The sequence below is a fragment of the Danio rerio genome, chromosome 20 (genome assembly GCF_052040795.2).
Source record: "Danio rerio strain M-AB ecotype USA chromosome 20, GRCz13ab, whole genome shotgun sequence".
Classification (NCBI taxonomy): Eukaryota; Metazoa; Chordata; class Actinopteri; order Cypriniformes; family Danionidae; genus Danio; species Danio rerio.
The window spans coordinates 46,093,396-46,113,946 of record NC_141040.1 but is presented as its reverse complement, the minus strand read 5'-3'; the positions used below and the strand labels follow the sequence as shown (position 1 = coordinate 46,113,946).

Below are 20,551 nucleotides of genomic sequence, written 5' to 3'. Positions count from 1 at the left end.
CATGTATTTTACAGACTTGATATTTTTACAAGAGTTTGCTAGGCTACTGTTCAGAGCCAAAGACTTTATTCAGCAACAAATGATTTAAATGGATTAAAAGAGTAAAGAGATGCATAATGTCACAAAGTTTCTATTTTAAACAGATGCGGATATTCCATGAGTTTTCTGTTCATGTATGCTTAAAAAAAAGGCATGTATGCTCATAAAGCACAACTGTTCTCTGTGCTGATCATATTAATAAATGTGTTCAAGTTAGCATGTCAACATGATTTCTGAAGCATCATGTGACACTGATGACTGGAGAAATTACCGAAAATGTATGTATTCTCATTGAAAACAGACATTTTAAACTATAGTTCTTGCTCCACGATTGTTACTGATTTATAATATTTTATCTGACTCTATCTGACTTATTCGTTGATGACATATCCTTGTTAATATCATTAGTGTGAAAAGAAACAAAACTTGTTGGCATCATACTGCTCTGTAGTGTCCATTTTACTTACATATAAATTTGAACATGTTTAAAAACATTTTTGTGGTTTCACCAAAAGGTAGGCTTAAAGCAACAGTTCACCCAAAACTCAATTCTGTCATCACTTACTTGTCCTTAACTTATTTCAAATTAATTTAACTTTCTTTCCTCTGTTGAACACAAAAGGTGATATTCTGAAGAAAGCTGGAAACCATTTAAATCCATAGTATTTGTTTTTTACTGCTATGGATATAAATGGTTAAAGACTTTCAGCATTCTTCCAAATATCTTTTTTTTGTGTTCAACAGAATAACGAAACTCATAAAGGTTTGAAACCAGTGAGTAAATGGCGAGGTATATTTCGATCCTAAGTGAACTATATCCCTTTAAGCATGTATTTTCGATGAGTCGATGTTGCAAATTTTCAAAGAGACGTTTAAACAAGGTGGAAAACTGGATGTAACAATCTTGCTAACATTACAAGAGTAAATTATAAATAAATCTGAAAGAAATGGCACATTTAATGCGTCAAGTCAAATATGTTGACTGCAGAAAATCCATCTAACAGATTTAACCTCCAAAAACCTATATTGCTGAGTGTGAAATGCAACTAAAAGAAGCCAAAATCAGCAAAATGCACCATTACATAAAACAACCGGGACCTGATCTTTCCCCTTTTTCATTGAGTTCCACTACGGAGAAGTCATTCAAAGCTTTGTTCCAGATTTAAGCCACTTAAATAGTTTCCTTCCTCTGATGAAGCACCAGATCCAGTGACTTTAACATAAATGGCTCTGGTGAACTTTCATTTAATTATATGTAAAAGTTAACCCACTAAAAAAAACAAATAAAGTTCTATAGTTACAAAACAGTGCGTTTCAAACCATTGGCAAGTTGAATAAGAGATGCTAACCTACTTTTGTGAGCCTGGCCCTTGGTTCATAATTAGAGAAATTACTCAGTCTCAGCGGAGAGGTTTTTTTTTTCCACAGGACTACAGTACATCTTGCAGTGTTTGAAGGGCTGAAAGCTGTTATCTGGCTCCTCTAAGGCAAGAGGATTATCTCTCTTTTGCAAAGCATCGTTGGATTTCATTCTGGTTTCTACAGGGGTGGCCAAATGACTCATGTTTCAATGCGGCACAAGTAAACAAAAGAACTGCCTTCATATCCATGATCAGGGATTTGCAGAACTACATTTCCAGAAAATCAATTAAGAGTGTGTGATGTCTGAACTATTAAATCAACTAGTTATGAGAAAGTCCTGAATAAATTCTAATCATTTTTGTATTGACAGTTAGAGCTTATTATATGAAAGAAGACTTGTGCCTGTGAATGTACTTAATGTTGTAAATAATATGCTTTTGTTTGGTACAGAGCAATAGATTTACTTCATAAGATCTCATTTGTACTATAAGGAGTCACAGGTATTCATTTGGTTTTGCTTGTATATGTATTTTGGTTTCTCAAAGTGCTGCTAGCCATTGACTTTTGCATTTCATGAATCACCAAAGACCACAGTTTCAGTTAAAATTTCGTCTTTAAAAGATTTTACTGAATAAAATAAGTCTAGGATAAATCTAGGATTTCATACATTTCTTTTTGGATGAACTATGCCTTTTGAGAGTATTGTTCCATGATACTAAAAACAAGGAAAAAGAATCTCTACAACAACACAATGACAAGAACGGAAGTGAATGATGTGTCCGTGTGATTTTATAGTGATCTTAGACAACTTCCTGTTTACCAGATAACTCATCACTGAACTGAAACCAACTGAGCATCGAATATTAGCCAATGACTATCAAATGTAAGTCAACAACTTGAGAAGATTTATTTAACTTAAACATTACATTTATAAAAGTAGCAATATTTGGGTCAAAAATCCTCAATGTCACTTGAAAATAAGATATAAAATATTAATTTATGATACTGGTGCCAAATCAATACTTCTAAAAATTTGTACTGTTTTTTGACCTGATACTTTAAAAAAGAGCCAAAAATGAAGTTGAATGACATACAGATTTTTTATTAAAAAGATTTTATTTAAATGTTTAAAAAATTTTGTCATTAGCCATCAATACATTTGAGTCAGAATTATTAAGTAATTTATTTTTGCCAATAATCATTAAAGTACAGATCATCTTCCAAGAAAATAAATGTCCCGCTGTAAAACTTCACAATAAAATCTTATGTAAATGGTATTCTATCCTGACAAACCATACGTCAACGAATAGTGTATTTACCTAGCTTTGAGATGAAGTATAAATCTCAATTTTAGCCAATTGACACTGATGACGTTATGGTCCAGAGTCACAATTAAAAACAACAAAACAAAAAACAAGCAAATACTATGAAGCTATAAGCAGGCAACACATCTCAACTACAGTATTATACAGTAAGTATTACAATAACACCAAAGTACGCTGCATTCTTGATATGGTACTACTCAGGCTAAATAAAGACGATTTGTGCCATTATTGTGCAAAAATAATTAAATAAAAATTTTTGAATTAGTGCATTTCCTGACCTATCAAAAGATTGTTTAAATTGATATAGGCTAGTACTAATTACAATGACAATCCTCAATTGCTACAGTCCAAAATCCTGACATTGTTGGTTTCTTCAAAATCCTGATATTGTTTATTTCTTTAAAGTCACAATCTGTCAGTCAATAACTTGCCATGTCTGTGCTTTTCCACAAAATCGTTATGATCAATAAATATCATCTTATCGACAAACTAAGTGCAATAAAAATGACTTATGGACAAACTAAGTGCAATAGCGATTCAAAGCACAGATGTGAACTGCTCGTCCATCGCACCTATCATCGCGTGGAAAATCAGCTGTGAATATACAGGTTTAACAACAATTACAAATGACATTTATTTTACTTAAAGCTTTCTGAATTCAAATATAACATTTAGATTTTTTAAGCATGTTGTTAATCCTTAACATGATTGACAGAATTATGTAGACTCATTTGTGATTTTCTAATTTTAGTGATGTGAAAATGTACACTTCGCATACATTCAATATTATTTCTAAGTGATTTGTCAGTGTGAAACCTTTATCTTCCACTATCCTTCATATGGTCAATGCATGCTAAATACAGAGGATTTTCCAGAGTAACCCGTCATGGTTGTGTGGTTAAAACCCAGAGAGATTATTAATTAAAAAGGGCAGGGTAGTAGCTTCAAGTGTGTGTTTGTGGCTGCACTCCCAGTGAAATTAGAAAGCCTCATGCAGACACACTTCCATCCTTTCACACCAACCTCATCTATAAACACAAAGGCATCTTATATACTACAAAAAATATATATAATAATAATTTAAAAAAAAGCTTTTCCCTGTTATGGAGCTGTGATCCTATTTAAGTGAGATTTAATCACCACTCAGCTTGACCCTTAATTCAGAATTGATTAATCCGGAGTTCCCAAGCACAGAAATCCTGACATCTTTGCCAAAAAGGGAAATGGTGCGTTATTTCTGGGCGACCCTGCGCTGGTAGGACACCACTGAGCTTTCAACACAGCACAGTGTGACAGACGAGTCAATGAAGATGCCAGCTGTCTTAAAGCAAATGCCAGAGAAAAATCATTCTGGAAAAAGTCAGGTGGGGGGCATCACGAGTTAAATAATCACACAAAACAATTACAACGGTCCAAAATGTACCCAAGATTTGGGTATAAATTATATTACTTTATACATTTATTATAGTATTAAATATAAAAAAACGAGTGCTAGGCGACAAAACCGTATCAGTATTTATTGAGAGTACACCATTGTCAATATAAAAAAAAAAATTGTTCTGAACCGCTATAGTTTTATTAAAATGTGGCTGGCTGAGCACGCGCCAATAAGCTTAGGTACAGTGCAAGTTTGTTATTTCCAATGGAGGTGCACGACAAATAGGGAGCATTTTCCAGGCGCACCTAGTTAAAAAGATCTCAAACTTTTATAATGTCGCAAGTGCACCGTGATTAATTTGACTAGAACTAACAAATCAGTTTCACACTTTTTATTAAAAAGCAATTTCAGTAATAACGGCAGACTAATTACCACAGACAAACACAGAGCACCCAAACACTGCAGTGCTTTTTCATTTTCTCCATAAGTAAAAATTGTAGCAATGGTTTACGGCAGACGCCAGAGTAGCTTGAGCGCAAATCGCACTAACAATGGTTTCACATGGTTTTAGACGTGATATCCACTTGTTAAGTCATGAAGGATGAAATTCTGTTTCCGGGTCCAAGCTGCTACTTATTTGAATTGATAAAATATTCATTTATGACCACTATTTAGTCATATCACACTTTAAAGTGAATTTTATAACAAATCATGGTGTACACTAGAGGTTCTGGACTTGCTGCATCACAGACACCAATATTTTAACATTTTATATATATATATTGCGATTGAGATTTTCGAAAGTATTACAGCGCTTTGCAAATGTTTATTATTTCATTTGTTGAGTCTAGACCATACATTTAGAGCATTTAGACCCGGAAACCGATTTGCACAACATCACACTTAACAAGCGGATGTGAACGGACTCGGGTTGGGCTTTGTCATCGCAACCTAAGGTCAGAACAACAGCTTTTTGGTTTCTTTTATTGTGCATCGCAGCTACTAGCACCCTATCTAAAATAATTTTTAGCGAATGGGGTAATGTACACGTACTCTGAGAGCATTAAAACCTCTAGTTAGAGAGTTAACCAACTTTTCTTTTTTGCTCACGATTTGTAATGTTGCAATATGCATTTAAATAATGATGGTTGGTTCCCTTAATTGAAAGCTTAGATTTGATTATCATAATTTTTTTTAGCTCCTCGTGTTTGCGTGGGTTTTCTCTGGGTGCTCCGGTTTCCCCCACAAGTCAAGGACATGTGGTAGGTGAATTGGAGAAGCTAAATTGTCCATAGTTTATGTGTGTGAATGAATGTATCGGTGTTGCCCAGTAATGGGTTGCAGCTGGAAGGGCATCCGCTGCGTAAAACATATGCTGGATAAGTAGGCAGTTCATTCCGCAGTGGCGACCCTCGATTAATAAAGGGACTAAGCTGAAAAGAAAATGAATGAATGAATTTGTTTAAGATACAGAGTTTGAGGTTTAATGGATCACTATTGACATCTTAAAGATGTTGATTTAGCTTAAAGTTTGCCAGCCATTACACACTCTTTGTAGGCTAACATTTTATTAATCAAGTTTAAGAGTCTCTTTTGCACTCATGTTTATTATAAGACATAAGAGACAATATACTTGTTTAGTTTTTTTTTTTTTGACTATAAAAATATTTGCGTAAGTAATGTTAGTAAATTAAAATAAAGGGTTCAAATAAATCTACAGGAGTTTATTTCTAAATAGATTGTAACAAAATATTCAATAATTATCGATACAGAATGATATGAAACATTAAATCTTGATATTTTTTGCTGTATGGCCCAGGCCTAATTTAAACACAAGGGTAACACTTTATTTCAAGTAACATTTCATGCAATCAACAAACTATTAACAAAGACAATTAGCTCAATAAAACACTAATTAGCTGCTTATTAATAGTGAGGTGAAAATAAGGTATATGTTTTGAGTAGTATTAGGCATGTAGAATAAAATCACATTTAATAACTACCAAAACAAAAGGTAATTTCACAATAATATGCAGGTAATAAGCCAGTAGTTAATAGCATGAATTGTGACAAACTAAAAGTTCACCAACATTAAATGATCATCTAGCTAGAGGTCTGGCTGTGTAAGACAGTGTTATCCTGCAGAAAATAAATACATATTATACCAAGACAAATCCAAAATTCCAAGATTTTTTTAAAGAATATATGGTAAGCTCAAGACTCTAAGGAAAAACCCAACACTGATATAGATATATATATATATATATATATATATATATATATATATATATATATATATATATATATATATATATATATATATATATATATATATATATATAGTTGAAGACAGAATTATTAGCCCCCCATTTGAGTTTGTTTTTATTTTTTAAATCTTTAACAAATGATGTTTAACAGAGCAAAGAAATTTTCACAGTATGTCTGATAATATTTTTTTCTTCTGGAAAAAGTCTTATTTGTTTTATCTCCGCTAGAATAAAAGTAGTTTTTAATTTTTTTAAATTCATTTTAAGGTCAAAATTATTAGCCCCTTTAAGCTACATATTTTCTGATTGTCTACAGAACAAATTATCATTATACAATAACTTGCCTAATTACCCTAACCTGCCTAGTTAACCTAATTAACCTAGTTAAACCTTTAAATGTCAATTTAAGCTGTATAGAAGCTGTATTTAACTGTATAAACAAAATTTGTTTTTGTCCTGGGAGGAAATGCTACAGTATTAGGCTAACTGCCATTCTCTCAAATGGGACATGTCTGCAAGGCAAATTAACATATTCATCTGCATATATGCATGAGATGTTGTGAGCAATTACCAAATTTAATAACATCTACCATATACCTCATAGGATATTCATGAATAAAAATACCTCATATTAAAATTACATTTACAAAAGCACCAAAAATCTTGCGCACAATGGTTTTGGTGCTTATGTAAACGGAAAAGCAAATGTTAATTGAGTGTCCTGTCGAACTCATTCCTCATTCAGCGTCTAAGCCATCATTAAAGCGATGGGTTTGGAGCAGCTGGTGTGTGAAATATGTTGTTTCAGGGTGGGGTTTTGGGGTATGAGACACAGAAGGCTATAAGCAAACAATACCCCCCTTAATCATGCTAACTGCATTACCCTAGTCTCAGTCAAACGCTAATACGCTAGTCCCAACTGGCTAATCAGAGAGTGCCAAGAGCTAATCTAGACCAAATCTAATACAGGCTAACATTCTGACCTAGCATTCCCTCGGGACGAGGAGGTTTAGGGGAGATCAGACAGAACTAAAGCAAGAGATTTGGTTGATACTACTGGATTGACACTTTTTTTTTAAATCAGGAGCAAATAAAAGTATTAGAAGACACAAAGAAAACTGATTAAAAACATTAATTTAACAAAAACAATTATTGTGTCACTGTAAATATGAATTTCCAACAACTACGGAAACAGATGGAAAAAGCTGAAAAGCTTATTAAAAAAACACAGACTATCACTTCAAAACTTGGGAAATTTAAACAAAAATAATAATTATTATTACTAGTTAATATATCATTATTTATTTATAAAAAGCAAATAAACATCAAATACATGAATAAAGGCATTTAAATATTTTCCTTGTTTTCATTTAAAGTTTTTAGAAATTGTTTATTTATTATTATTTTCTTATTTTTAGCTTGTTTTTTGTTTGTTTTTATGTCAATATAATTTGAATTAAATGAAAAAGAAAAACAAAAAAAACATTTACAAAGAAAATTACAAATATTTTGATAATACTGCTTTAACAAATAATTTTTTTAGAAAAACAGATAATATATATATATATATATATATATTTTTTTTTTTTTCTAGTTTTTTTTTTTCATTTCAGTATAATTTGAATTAAACAAAAAACAAAAAAAGTTTCCTCAAAAAATAAATGTATTAAAGAGTACAAAATATATTTAGATAATACAGCCTAAAAATATAGAAATAATAGAATTTTAAAAAACTGATAAAATAAATAATCAAACAAATAAATATTTTTTTGTGATTAATTTTAGGACCCCCTTGAAAATGAGATGGTACATCTCAAGGGGTTTATCCCAAAGAATAAATATCAAATACATTTTCTATTTTTTATTGTTTCTATGTCAATATAATTTCAATTAAACAAAAAAGCACAACTTTCCTTAAAGAAATTTTTTAAAAAGAGTAAAACTATACATTTTGATAATACAACTTTTTTTTTCAACAATTTTTTTTAAATAAGACAATTTAGAAAAACAGATAAAATAAAATAAATAAATAAATATATTCTAGTTTTTTTTTCATGCGAGTATAATTTAAATTAAACAAAAAATAGAAAAATTTCCTCAAAAACATTTATTGAAGAGTAAAACTGTATATTTCAATAACACAGCTTAATTTTTATAATGCAACTTAAAAAAATTAAAATAATACAATTTAGAAAAATAAATACAGTGCTCATTATAATTGAGAACAGCCCGTTTTAAAAATGTTTTTTTTTAATCCATTTCTCAGTAAATTTATGGGCAATGTATTTTGGTGCATTTAAACACAACAGATTTATTAAACAGATATATTTATTAAAGTAATATTTTAGTTACCAAACATATTCTGAAATAGAATTTGTTTTTTTTTTTTTTTTCTTGATTTGGACCGTTATCGTAAGGTATTTTGTTAGATGAGCTCTAGATTAGGCTTCAGTACTGACTAGTGTAATGTATTTACACAAATAATATTGTAGAGCTTCCTATTAAAAATATGTTTTTAAAAGATAGATTTAAGCTGAGCACTATACATAAATCAGTGAATGAATGAAATATTTTCTAGTTTTTGGTTTTTATGTGAATATAATCTGAATTTAACTAAAATGAGAAAACAGCGTAAATATTAAACATACAATTTAGAAAAACAGATAAAAATAATAAATAAAAAATGTTTACTTTCTAGTGTTTTGGTTATGTTAATTTAATTGAATTAAAAATTTTCTTTTTTTTCTGTCAATTTGAATTAAATAAAAAAAGAAAAGTTTACTCTAAAACACAAATATATTTTGATGATACAGCTTTAAAAATAATTAAAATACAATTTATAAAAACAATAACAAATAAATAAATATTTTCTAGTCAATACTTATTTTTCTACAAGTAACCACCTGAATTTTACATTAGTTTTAGTTTTTAACAACAACAACAACCCTAGCTCACCCTACATTTTGCTTTATCCAAATACAGAAGTTATGTAAATATAACAAGGACCGATATGTGACTTACTGCTCTTAAAAGCTAAAAACCTTTTTTTTTAATTAGCTACAAATAAACAGGTATGTCATTTAGTTAAAGTTGCTTCTTGTTTATTTCTAGATGCTTCAGTGGCATCCAAGGCATCCTTTCCAGCAAGTCTTCGGGCACCTCTGTGTTTATTCTTGGCTAAAAAGTCATGCGACTCACGTTTCCCTTCAAGCACAGCTGATCCGCACACAGCAAGATGACACCTACCGGCCTACTGCGTTGCATAAGTGCATGTAACTAGAGTGGCTGACTAAAACAACATTCAGTGACAAAGATGGAGACATTACTCAGACACACAGAGTACATTCAGATGGACATTAGTATTCGGATTATTTATCTTATTGTAAATAACACATGATTATTAATAAAGTGTTACCATGAGATGCTTTTTGAATATTCCTTTCGTTTTCATTTACATTTAGTTATTAAGCAGACACTTCTGTCCAAAGTAACTTACAAACAAGGAAGGCTTTAGTTAACTTTTTTTAAAGAGGCAATACTTAAAGAATGAATAATTAATAAAATATTTCTAACATTGTTGAAAAAATAAAAGCTAGGAAGGGAGGGAGACGCGACATTTTTTTCATCACTCGTGTTACATTTTATAGTACATAGATTGATTAGTCATTGTATCTCCACCCAACAAGTTCAATCCAGAATTACATAAATCAACAACATTACTCATTACTTGAAACACACTTCATTCCACAACGTTGCATCCTAAGTTGTTTATTTGATGTGCTTGACTCTTTTCTGCTTTGTTTTGCTTAATCCAGGCATGTCCAAACTCAGTCCTGGGGCACCGGTGTCCTGCAAAGTTTAGTTCTAACTCCAATCAGACACCTGGGCTAGCTTATCAAGCTCTTACTACGCTTTCAAGAAACATCCTTGCAGGTGTGTTGAGGCAAGTTGGAGCTAAAATCTGCAGGACACCGGCCCTTCAGAACCGAGTTTGGACAACCCTAGCTTAATCTATATAGTGAAACTATAAATAAACTCTTAAATAAAACTATTGTTTGACACTATTGTCTACCTTTTCATTGTGATTCTTGAACATACATTGTAAAGCATCCCTCAGCCCTGGAAAAGTGATATAAAAATATATGTAATTTGTTTGATGTCAAACTACTGACTTGTTAGCATTCATTTAATCAATGAAAAAAAAAATTTTCTAAAGGCTTTCCACTGCATGGTGTGACACATTCTAGTTTAGTGCGATTCATTTTTGGGGTCTTTTTCATGGCATTCCTTACCTATTACCTAGTGTTTTTTTGAGTACCACCCTGGTTGAAGTTTCAAGCAAGCCGTACCATTACCAAAAAAGTGACACCGATTGGTCAGAGAAAATAGTCAGGGCTGGGCAATACAGAAAAAAAAATTATCATAATTCAATGTTTCATATCATTCGGAATCAATACTTAATGATTTTTTTTAAATAATCTAAATAGGAATATTAGGATATATTTATTTAATTATATTATTTTAAGAAAAGAAAGAAAGAAAAAAAAATATATATATATATTCATATATATATATATATATATATATATATATATATATATATATATATATATATATATATATATATTCATATATATGTATATATATATATATTCATATATATATATATATATATATATATATATGAATATTCTTGTTAAATCAAGAATGAAGGCCCTAAATGGAGCCAAAGGACCCACAGGGGTAATTACGAAACTTCCGCTGCTGCCCATAGAAAGGTATAATTAGTGACTCGGGTCACGAGGCGTCCTGGTTCAAAACGAAAGGAATTTCCTAAGCCTTGTTCTAGGTCATCCACCGGCAGCTCATTTGGAGAGAGGGAATACTGATCCTCAAGGTGGATGAAAGTAGGTAAATTAATCTGCAAGAGGACGCTTCTCAAGGTTAGATGCGTGTCACAGGAAAGCCGGACGCTTAGGTGGGGTTTTGAGAATGAAGTCGACTTGCATGGAAAAGTCGGATTGTCATGAGACCATTGGTGGGCCGAAGGGCAAGATGACAACTGATAACAGCCGTAATACTGAACAAATTCATTCACAATGGTTAAAATTGCTTTGTTAGATGGATAAAACAACTTAACACATACATCTATATTTACATACAGATATGTAGTTTCTATATATTCCTTCAGCTGAAAAAAATCAATGGTTTACAACATCAAATGTTAAAAAGAGTGACAATTTAAAACTCTATTAATGAAAATATCCCTTTCTATCAAATGTAAAATGCATATAAACAAAAAAAAATACAATAAATCTTTAATATCCCAGGGTATAGACAAGAATCAGAGAATGAAATTCAATACCTTTTAAGTCCTTTTTAAGACTCTTCCTATACATTTTAAGTGGCAGACATTTTAACTTGCAGTAAATTTACTAAATACTGTGATAAAACATTATTCATAGACTGAATAAAAATGCTAATCCAGCAGGTGTTGCCTATAGAACAGCAGAAATAACAGTGTTTCCCTGGTTACTGCAGTAAACAAAGCAGCGTGGTGTCAAATCTAGCAGGATTTTACCGATTTCTGAAAAATTACATAGTATCTCAGGCTTTAAATGTTAAATTCAGGCAAACTTTAGCATACTGATACAAAATGTAATAGTTGTAAAATAGCATTTAAGACTTTTTAATACTTTTTAAGGCCTTTAAATTTCTCTAAATGGATTTATCAACTCTTAATTCTTTAAGACCCTGCAGACACCCTGTATCCACAAAGAATGGGTAAAAAAAAATGATTTTGTGATTTAAATCAATAAATAATATATTAATTAATTATATTTATTAATATTAATTAGTAATGATATATTAATTAATTAATCTGTTTTGAATTTGTGTGTCATATCCTCAACAAAATAAGAAATAAGAGAGGATCACACCATAATGTCATGTCATCCAATTGAAGCCAGCATCTGTGAAATAAAAATCTGATGCATAAAAGTATTTAATGTTCGGTGATATTACACATAAAGTTGGGGTCAACAAAACCAAAACCAAAAGTTTTGACTGCAAGAACTAATAATGTGTCTATAACATGTGAGGTGCACGGCGCAACTATAAACAATCAGTTGCAACACCCAACCAATGCCATTTCATCATATCAGCCAAATACCCATGTATCGAATTGTAAATACAGTTTCTCATAAGCCTTTTTAAGCTGACTGGCTTGAGGCATGGTGACTATGCATCTGTCTCGATGCATCTGAGCTCAAATTGACTGACTGCAATATGACAGGATGTCCTCAATGCAGGACATGTCCCCAGGCACACAGATATACAGCACTTTCTAATGAACCGTAATGAGGCCGTCTGCTAATTCTGAAATCCACACGAGGAGAGAGCATCCATAGTATATAATCTCAAAGCACAAAGAAGCTAAGGCCTTTGACTAGAAGTTAGCAATAGCAATGTAAATGAGAACTACAGTAGATTACTGATTCCCAAACAGTACTACTTTGACTAGCAATGGCCAGCGGAAAAATTAAAATGGTCGTGCCGAACTGAGTCTGGTTCTCTCAAGGTTTTTTTTCTTTACTCTCCTATTGGTGAAGTTTTTTTTTCCCTCTCCGCTGTCGCCACTGGCTTGCATGGTTCAGGATCTGAAAAAGCTACTCATTGATTAATTTGCTCTTCAGTGTTTGGACTCTCAATAATGACTTCAAACCACACTGAACTGAGCTAAACTGAACTGAACTTAAACACTAAAAACTGAACTACCCTGATTCAGTTACTATGACCATTTATGTGAAGCTGCTTTGACACAATCTACATTGTAAAAGCGCTATACAAATAAACCTGAATTGAAAAATTGAATCAATGTAAGTGGGTGACTAAATTAATGAATCCCAAACATTACTAGGAAGAAAGGATTAACCTCACCGTCCACTATTTTATATACATTTGTTCATTAAAGCAAATATGCATATATCAACAAAGCAACCAATCATGTTGTAGTAACTCAAGGCCTTTAGCCATGAAGACATGAACAAAAGGGGGCCAATCAGATAGTAGCAAAGTGTCCATATAATTTAGATTACTGCATGACAGCAATATATTCAACAGATTCTATAACTCTAAATGTGATGAAGTACACTGCTAAAATCATCCAAGAAAAAGGAAATGGGACAATAGCTATTAAATTAGAGTGCTGCTGTCTGTACATTATCAGTAAATGCAGTTTTAAAGTTTAATAGAGTGAAAATGGTATAAGCCAATTGTGAGCTGAAATCAAGCGGTTTTGCAGAGGCTCCCAGAATAGTACCACTTTTTCATGTAGATTATAGCCAGCGAGTCTGCATTAGAATACTTCATGAAAGAAAGATTTAGAAGAGAAGGACTTGAGGCCTGCATGAAACCCTCCTTGAGCACAGCACAACATGGCCAGATTAAAACAAAGAGGCTTATTTTGGAGAATCATTCGTAAGCCTTTCTTTATCAGATTTCCCCTGCCCTGCACGGCTCTATAGCATTGTCTGCAAAATCACCCTGGTCTCACTGCAGTAAAACAGTCGTACTTGAAAAGAAACTTCTGGTTTAGTTGTGTTAATCTAGTTGAGCTATAAAAGAGGAAACGATCAGCACAAAAATAAACCCTAAATTAGAATTTAAATTTAAACTTTCCTGTTTACAGGCTCACCAAAAAGTAAAGCAACAAAATGTAAAGGGTCATGATGAATTTCTGATTTTTCAGTTCAAGTCTACTTCAACTTTCTTTTAATGCAATTTAAATGTGTGTGGAAAGCTGTGAGCAGAAGGTGAGGGTTTGTGATAGAACAAAGCAGCAGAGAGAGACTAATTAACTAGAAAACTGAGGAAATGCAAGATTTTTATATTTAAAGAGTGATTATTTATAAATTTAGAAACACGCGTCTGCTTCATAGGAAGAGAAACATCATCGGGCACTGGCACATTTAAAAGTCATGTCTGTCATTAGAAAGCCGCATCAATCCATTGACGGATCAGCTAATAGACGCAGCATTCAAACTTTTCAATGTCGATGTAAGTGCACTTGTAAAGCAATGCTCATTACAGCTAATCACAGTCATATCGATTAAGCATATGAACACAATGGCAGTGTTCAAGAATTCACTCAGCAGTGCATAAAACACAACCAGAAAAATGCTGCTATAGTAAAAAAAAATAATATTAATTACATTTTTATACTGAAATGTAGAAGTTTGTACCTCTGCCAACACTACTGCCACCACGACCCATCGTGATCACTTAACTGCATGGTCTCACAAATTGACCAAATGATTCAGTAGCAATGTCTTATGAACAATAACTAGACACCAGCACATTATCGAAGTACTCAGTCTCATGTTATGACAGAACAAATGATGTTTTGAATGTGTCATTTCCAAAAATGTTCATGTTCAAAGAAATTTAATACAATAAATTGACCTCAATACTGTTCATATTTAAATGTGATTTCTGAAATATTGATGAAATGCATTATTTGTCATAGTTCTTGTATAAGATTTAAAAGTATGATTTTTTTATTAGGAACTTTTTCATTTTTTAGTTCAGTTTTATAAAGCAACACAGTACAATTGTTAAATTAACACCATACACTTTAAAATTAAGCCCTTTCAATGACCTATGTTTGCTTTTAAGTGCTTTCCATGTCTAAAATTCAACTACTATAAAGAAGCATGGGAACCCATACATACTAATGTTGACTTAACTGATGCGAAACATCTTCACACAGTGTTTCCTCTAAGTGGCGGCAGACCTTTTACACAGATCAATGACAAATGGCGTGAGCGCAGTATTACAAGTTGAGATTGCATTTATGTAATCGGAGCATGCAAATCTTTTTGCTTGCCCGCAGATTTCCTAAAAAAACAACAACGACTAATTGTTTTGAATGAGAAGCTATAATGTAGCCGTGGCGGGATGAATTTCGGTGTGGTGCCCCACCATGGAAGAATTAATATAGCAGAAACCATGTAACATGTAACCATGTTCATGATCCTTTAGCAATATTTAAATGGGTTGTATAATTGAAGTCTCAGGTGTCAGAAGGATGTGCCTGTGAAGAGCACATTCAAGGGGTTTAAGAAAGTTCATCAACAGATATGGAAAGTGACTCCCTTTGGAGAATCTTCACCTTTTGTGAATCTTTTTTATGCTCAAGCAGCGACTTTACACACTTAAAATTGTTAAAAGCACAATAGACATCCTTTTACAAATCAGCAATGAAAATTAGTCAGTCGTAAAGACTTAGAACCAAAGTCCTGGAGATTAGTCATCACGTCTAGCATTGCAGGGGAGGTCATAGTTATTTTCTCTGCCATGCAGTGATATCACGGCACTCATCCTACACAACGATTACAGATGTTTCCAGAGCAGATCTGTCCTACTTCTGGAGCCAACTCACACTGACGGCTTGCATCTACATCAGCACTAAAATAAAGCCCCGGGTTTATATCCTTGGATCATTTCAATGAAGTCACAAGTTTTCGCCAAAATCTCAAAAACAACAGCAGCCTAAAAGCAATGTACGAGCAGCCATGTGTCTGTGCTTGACCTTGATTTGAGCCCAGAGCGGAGGCGTTTTTACTGCACTAATGATAAAGAGATCAATTAAAGCAGCAAGCTCTGATCAATACGAGCATGACCGCGGTCGACTCGACGGCTCTGTACAGTCTTCCTGTGGCCCTGAGCCAGACAGACGTCAACTCCCTTTAGACAGCAATGGGACAGGAAGTAGGGTGAGGATGGTGAGATGGGGATGTTGGCTATTAGATGCTGAAATGTAGGGCAGGACGATGCGCCTCCAGCTGGGAGCTCACGCTGGAAAAGACATGATATGCCAGAGAACAAATCCATCACAGCCCTAGGAAACAATTATGTTTATAAAACAGGGGCAAAGAAAACCCCATTGAGTTCCACTGATGGGGGGAACACACAGTTGTCCTAGTGACCACAAAAACATAGAAACCGAATGAATGGGTAAAGTGTACAAAAGGTTTTCTGTTGAATGATGTTGGAAAAAAAAAAAAAAGTGTAGTTTAGTGGCCCATTTCTATTGAGTGATACGGTACAGTACAGTTCGGTACGCTTTTATGTTCGTTTCCACTATCAAAAGATACCAAAAAGCAAACAGTACCATACCACTTTTAGGGTACCCAATTAGCAATAGTACCTAGCACAACAAATGGGTACCAAAAGGCGGAGCCAGACACACAGCTGAACGCTATTGGTTTATAGACAGGGCTCGAAATTAACCTTTTTGCTTAATAGCACCGGTGCTCCTAACTTTAAAAATAGGCACATCAGCCAAAATTTAGTCGCACTTATAAGCAGCGTTACTACAAGTTTTATACAAACATATTTATTGCATTTGAAATCAACACTAATCAAACTAACAAGCAAAGAAATATATATGCAAGCGTGAGGAAAATATGTCTCAACGAAATCTTGTTATGACAAGAAAATAGATTTTTATAACATAACTGAGTGACCAAAAGGTACACGGAGCGCTCACCGGCCCTGCACGCACTGCTTGACATGAATGAATCTGTTAACGGTATAACTGTGCTGTTCTCACGGGTCGTGTCTAATATTGCACAGATGTTTTTGAAATATACTGTACCTTATTATATGCATACGTCATGTTAAAAGCAATAATTTTCATGAGTAGCGATAATAGTTTAGTCAATGTCAGCCCGTTTGCGATGGTGACTGTGGTGTTAAATTTGACATATAGCTGCCACTTGCATAGAGTACAGCATCTGGCGATTATATGAAGCATTAAACAGAAGATCTTGTGCAAGATGTGGCATGCAGTTACCTGAAAATTCCATCCCACAGAAAATCTGTCAGTGTCATCTTCATTCTCATCTTCAGCGCTTTACAGATTTTCGCGGTAGTAGCTCTCTCTGTCATCCCAAGCCAGAGGGCATTGGCTGAGTGATTGACAGCTGATATTTCAGTGCTAGAGCAGTAGTGGGCCAATAAAAACAGTAAAAACTGGTCGCATACAACAATTTTTTGCACTCGCACACATGCTCCCAAATATATTTTGAAGTCGCATAGGTAAAATTTTGGGCGCATATGCAACCAAAACAGTCGCAATTTCGAGGCCTGATAGAGATACATTACTTGCTCGTGCACAAGCCAGGAGAACAAAATAAAGGAACTCCCATGTTTTAAATACACAGCCCAGACATTACATCGTAATAATATATACATATAATACCGAGCCATGGTCGACCTGAGCTCAAATAAACCTTGTCGTCGTCTATATGAACCGCTACAAAGCCAAAAAGAAGCACAGACACGCATATGTAATGCAATTGCAATAGTCCTTTTGAACTATTATGAACTCGAAATGATGAAATTATGTTATAACGTGACATATGTGCTGGTGAAGAATAAAGATACAGATTGACTGTATGTTGCGTGTTGTTTTTGTACCCAAAAAAGAACTAAATGTATGCGGTGTGTAGTTTTTTCTGTAATTAGTAACAGACTGGAGACTGTAAGTGTCTGTATGTGTTCATACATGTTGCATTTATTTATTTGTTTTATATAACTGCAGGCATCACAGTAAGCTATTAAGCTATTCATAGATCTGCTGTTATAATGAAATTATGTTCATAGAAAGGTGAGTAATGAACATTTACAGAACAGTATTTATGTTTGTGAAGCATCTGTTTTGTAAGAAGTGCTTCTCGTATGATACACGACCCATATAGCTTTACTTTGATATTTCCTCGAATGACAATGACTCGACTGCAACTTTGTCATACACCATGCCTACCACAAGGGTAGATAAATCACAAGCCTGATAAAGGTGACTCATACCGAACCGTAACGTACTGTACCACTCAGGCACAAAACAAGTGCCCTATTAGTTGAAGCATTAGTTCACCCCAAATCAAAAATCCTGTTATTGCCTCGTGTTTCAAAGATGAACAAAGAAAAATATGAAGGGGAAACTTTTTTGTTGTTGATGTATTTGGAAAAAAAAACTGAATCTGTAACAAGAGGAGTAAAGTGAGTAAACATTTTCATTTTTGTGTGAAATAACAATTTAAAAGTATTTCAAAAACTTCAAAAGTTTCACTAGCTCCCTTTTCTTTCTGCTTCTAAATTTTTCCAATGCAGACATTGCTAGTTGTATTTGCTTGACCTTATATATATACCCATGTTGTCGAACATGTTAACCAAAAAAGCTTGGCTCAATGTGAAGGATCAGATTAGAGTGACATGAGAGTGAGTACTTAGTAACATAATTCAAATTTTTGGGTGAACTAATACTTTAGCAAACCAAAACAACAACGCTATAATAATGCTAGCTATGACTTCTGATGAGATACAGGAACTAATCAGCATTGAAAGCCTAGATATGGACCACCAGCACCTCATGAATAAATATCAGTAGAATGGCTAAATTTAACTGGCATTCAATTATTGTTTGCAAATGAAGTCCATTGGTTTATTTAGAATGCAAAGAAACATCCTTGCACTGAATTATCCTGCATAATGCATGAAGAACTCTTCAGTGAATGTACTACTTTTAAACTGCCTTCAAGTGATTATAGCTGCTAAGCTGTTAGTAGTTATAAACACTGCAATATGAATGACCATATCAGATATCGCAAGAAAGAAGTATTGGCGCAGAGCATCTAGCAGGATTATGCATGAATGTGCATCTTCATAATATGTATTGCTGACTGATATCAAGATTTTTGGACAACAATAAGAATAAATTTATATTTTTCACTACAACTGACACTTCCCAACTTTTCCTAAAACAACTGTTTACATAACTGTCCAAAATATGTTCAAGTGGTCCTATCTCTGCTCCAAATCCTCAATTAAAAAGCAATGCTAACAATGCAAAGTTTCTTTACCCAGTGTTAAAATAAAGAGTTAAACTAGTTCAACTTCTTTTTTGTGTTTTGAAAGAAACTCCTATAGGTCTGTAACCAGTGGAGGTAAACAATGACAACATTTTCATGTTTGCGTGAATGAACAATTTCAAGTATTAAGACAATAACTTTCTCTTCACTTCTAATTTATTTCCATGCAGACATTCTTTACACTAAACTCTTAGTTTAAACTGAAGTTGTATTTGGTTGACCTTATAAGTCCCATGTTGTCTAACATGTTAACTAAAAAGCTTGGCTCAGTTTGAAGGATCAGCTTGAGGCCCTAATAAATACACATGTGGCCATGGCATCCTCTTCTGCCAGAACCAGTGTGTTTAGATGCAAATATTCATGTTAAAAGAGAGAAACCGAACAGATTTCACATTACTCATCATCGTATAATCTCTACCCATAAGCCACTGCACACATTGGCCTACATACATTTAGGAGACACTGAAGCGTGACCTATTTCTAGCTGCTTTGACAATCCGTCGCTAGCTCAGGATGACATCCCAAAAATCAACAATCAACTGGAAGCTCTACTGTTCTTAGCGATAGAAACTAGAGCTGATGTTCAAAGATCTTGATTAGGGTTTTGTCTGACTAAAGCGATGCTTAAGGACGGGTCATGACTTTTGGCTCTTTGTTTTTTGTAATGAGCTTGCATGAAAATCCTGTCTGCGAAAGCCATGAATTGCAAGCAGCCAATCAATAATGTGTTCCACACCTCACAACACACATTCTGGCGCATTTGCCCCGTTAGCTTGGTTCGTTTGAGCATGTATGAAACCCACAGTTGACTCTAATCTGCTCCAAACAATCAGTTCGAGATCGCCAGAATAGGTGGTCTCAGCTCGGTTGAAATTAACTCTAGAGCGGATTGATCGAAGTGAGAAAAGCAATACGATTTAACAGACTAACCAAGCTATATCATAGATTATGGATATATAAAAGGCATATTCAGTTGATGTCGGAATTGTTAGGCCCCTGTTTTTTTTTCCCCTCAATTTCTGTTTAACGATGAGAAGATTTTCTCCACACATTTCTAAACATAATAGTTTAAATAAATCATCTCTAACTGATTTATTTTATCTTTGCCATGATGACAGTAAATAATATTTTACTAGATATTTTTTAAGACACTTCTAGAAAGCTTAAAGTGACATTTAAAGGCTTAACTAGGTTAATTAGGTGAACTAGGCAGGTTAGGGTAATTAGGCAAGTTGTTGCATAATA

General features: G+C 33.5%; 1 protein-coding gene across 2 annotated transcripts in view; it reads right to left on the bottom strand.

Moving 5' to 3' along the window:
* Positions 1-20,551, bottom strand: part of cep85l (centrosomal protein 85L) — a 108,848-nt gene that overhangs the window by 74,273 nt on the left and 14,024 nt on the right. The gene's annotated exons all lie outside the window — the stretch shown is intronic.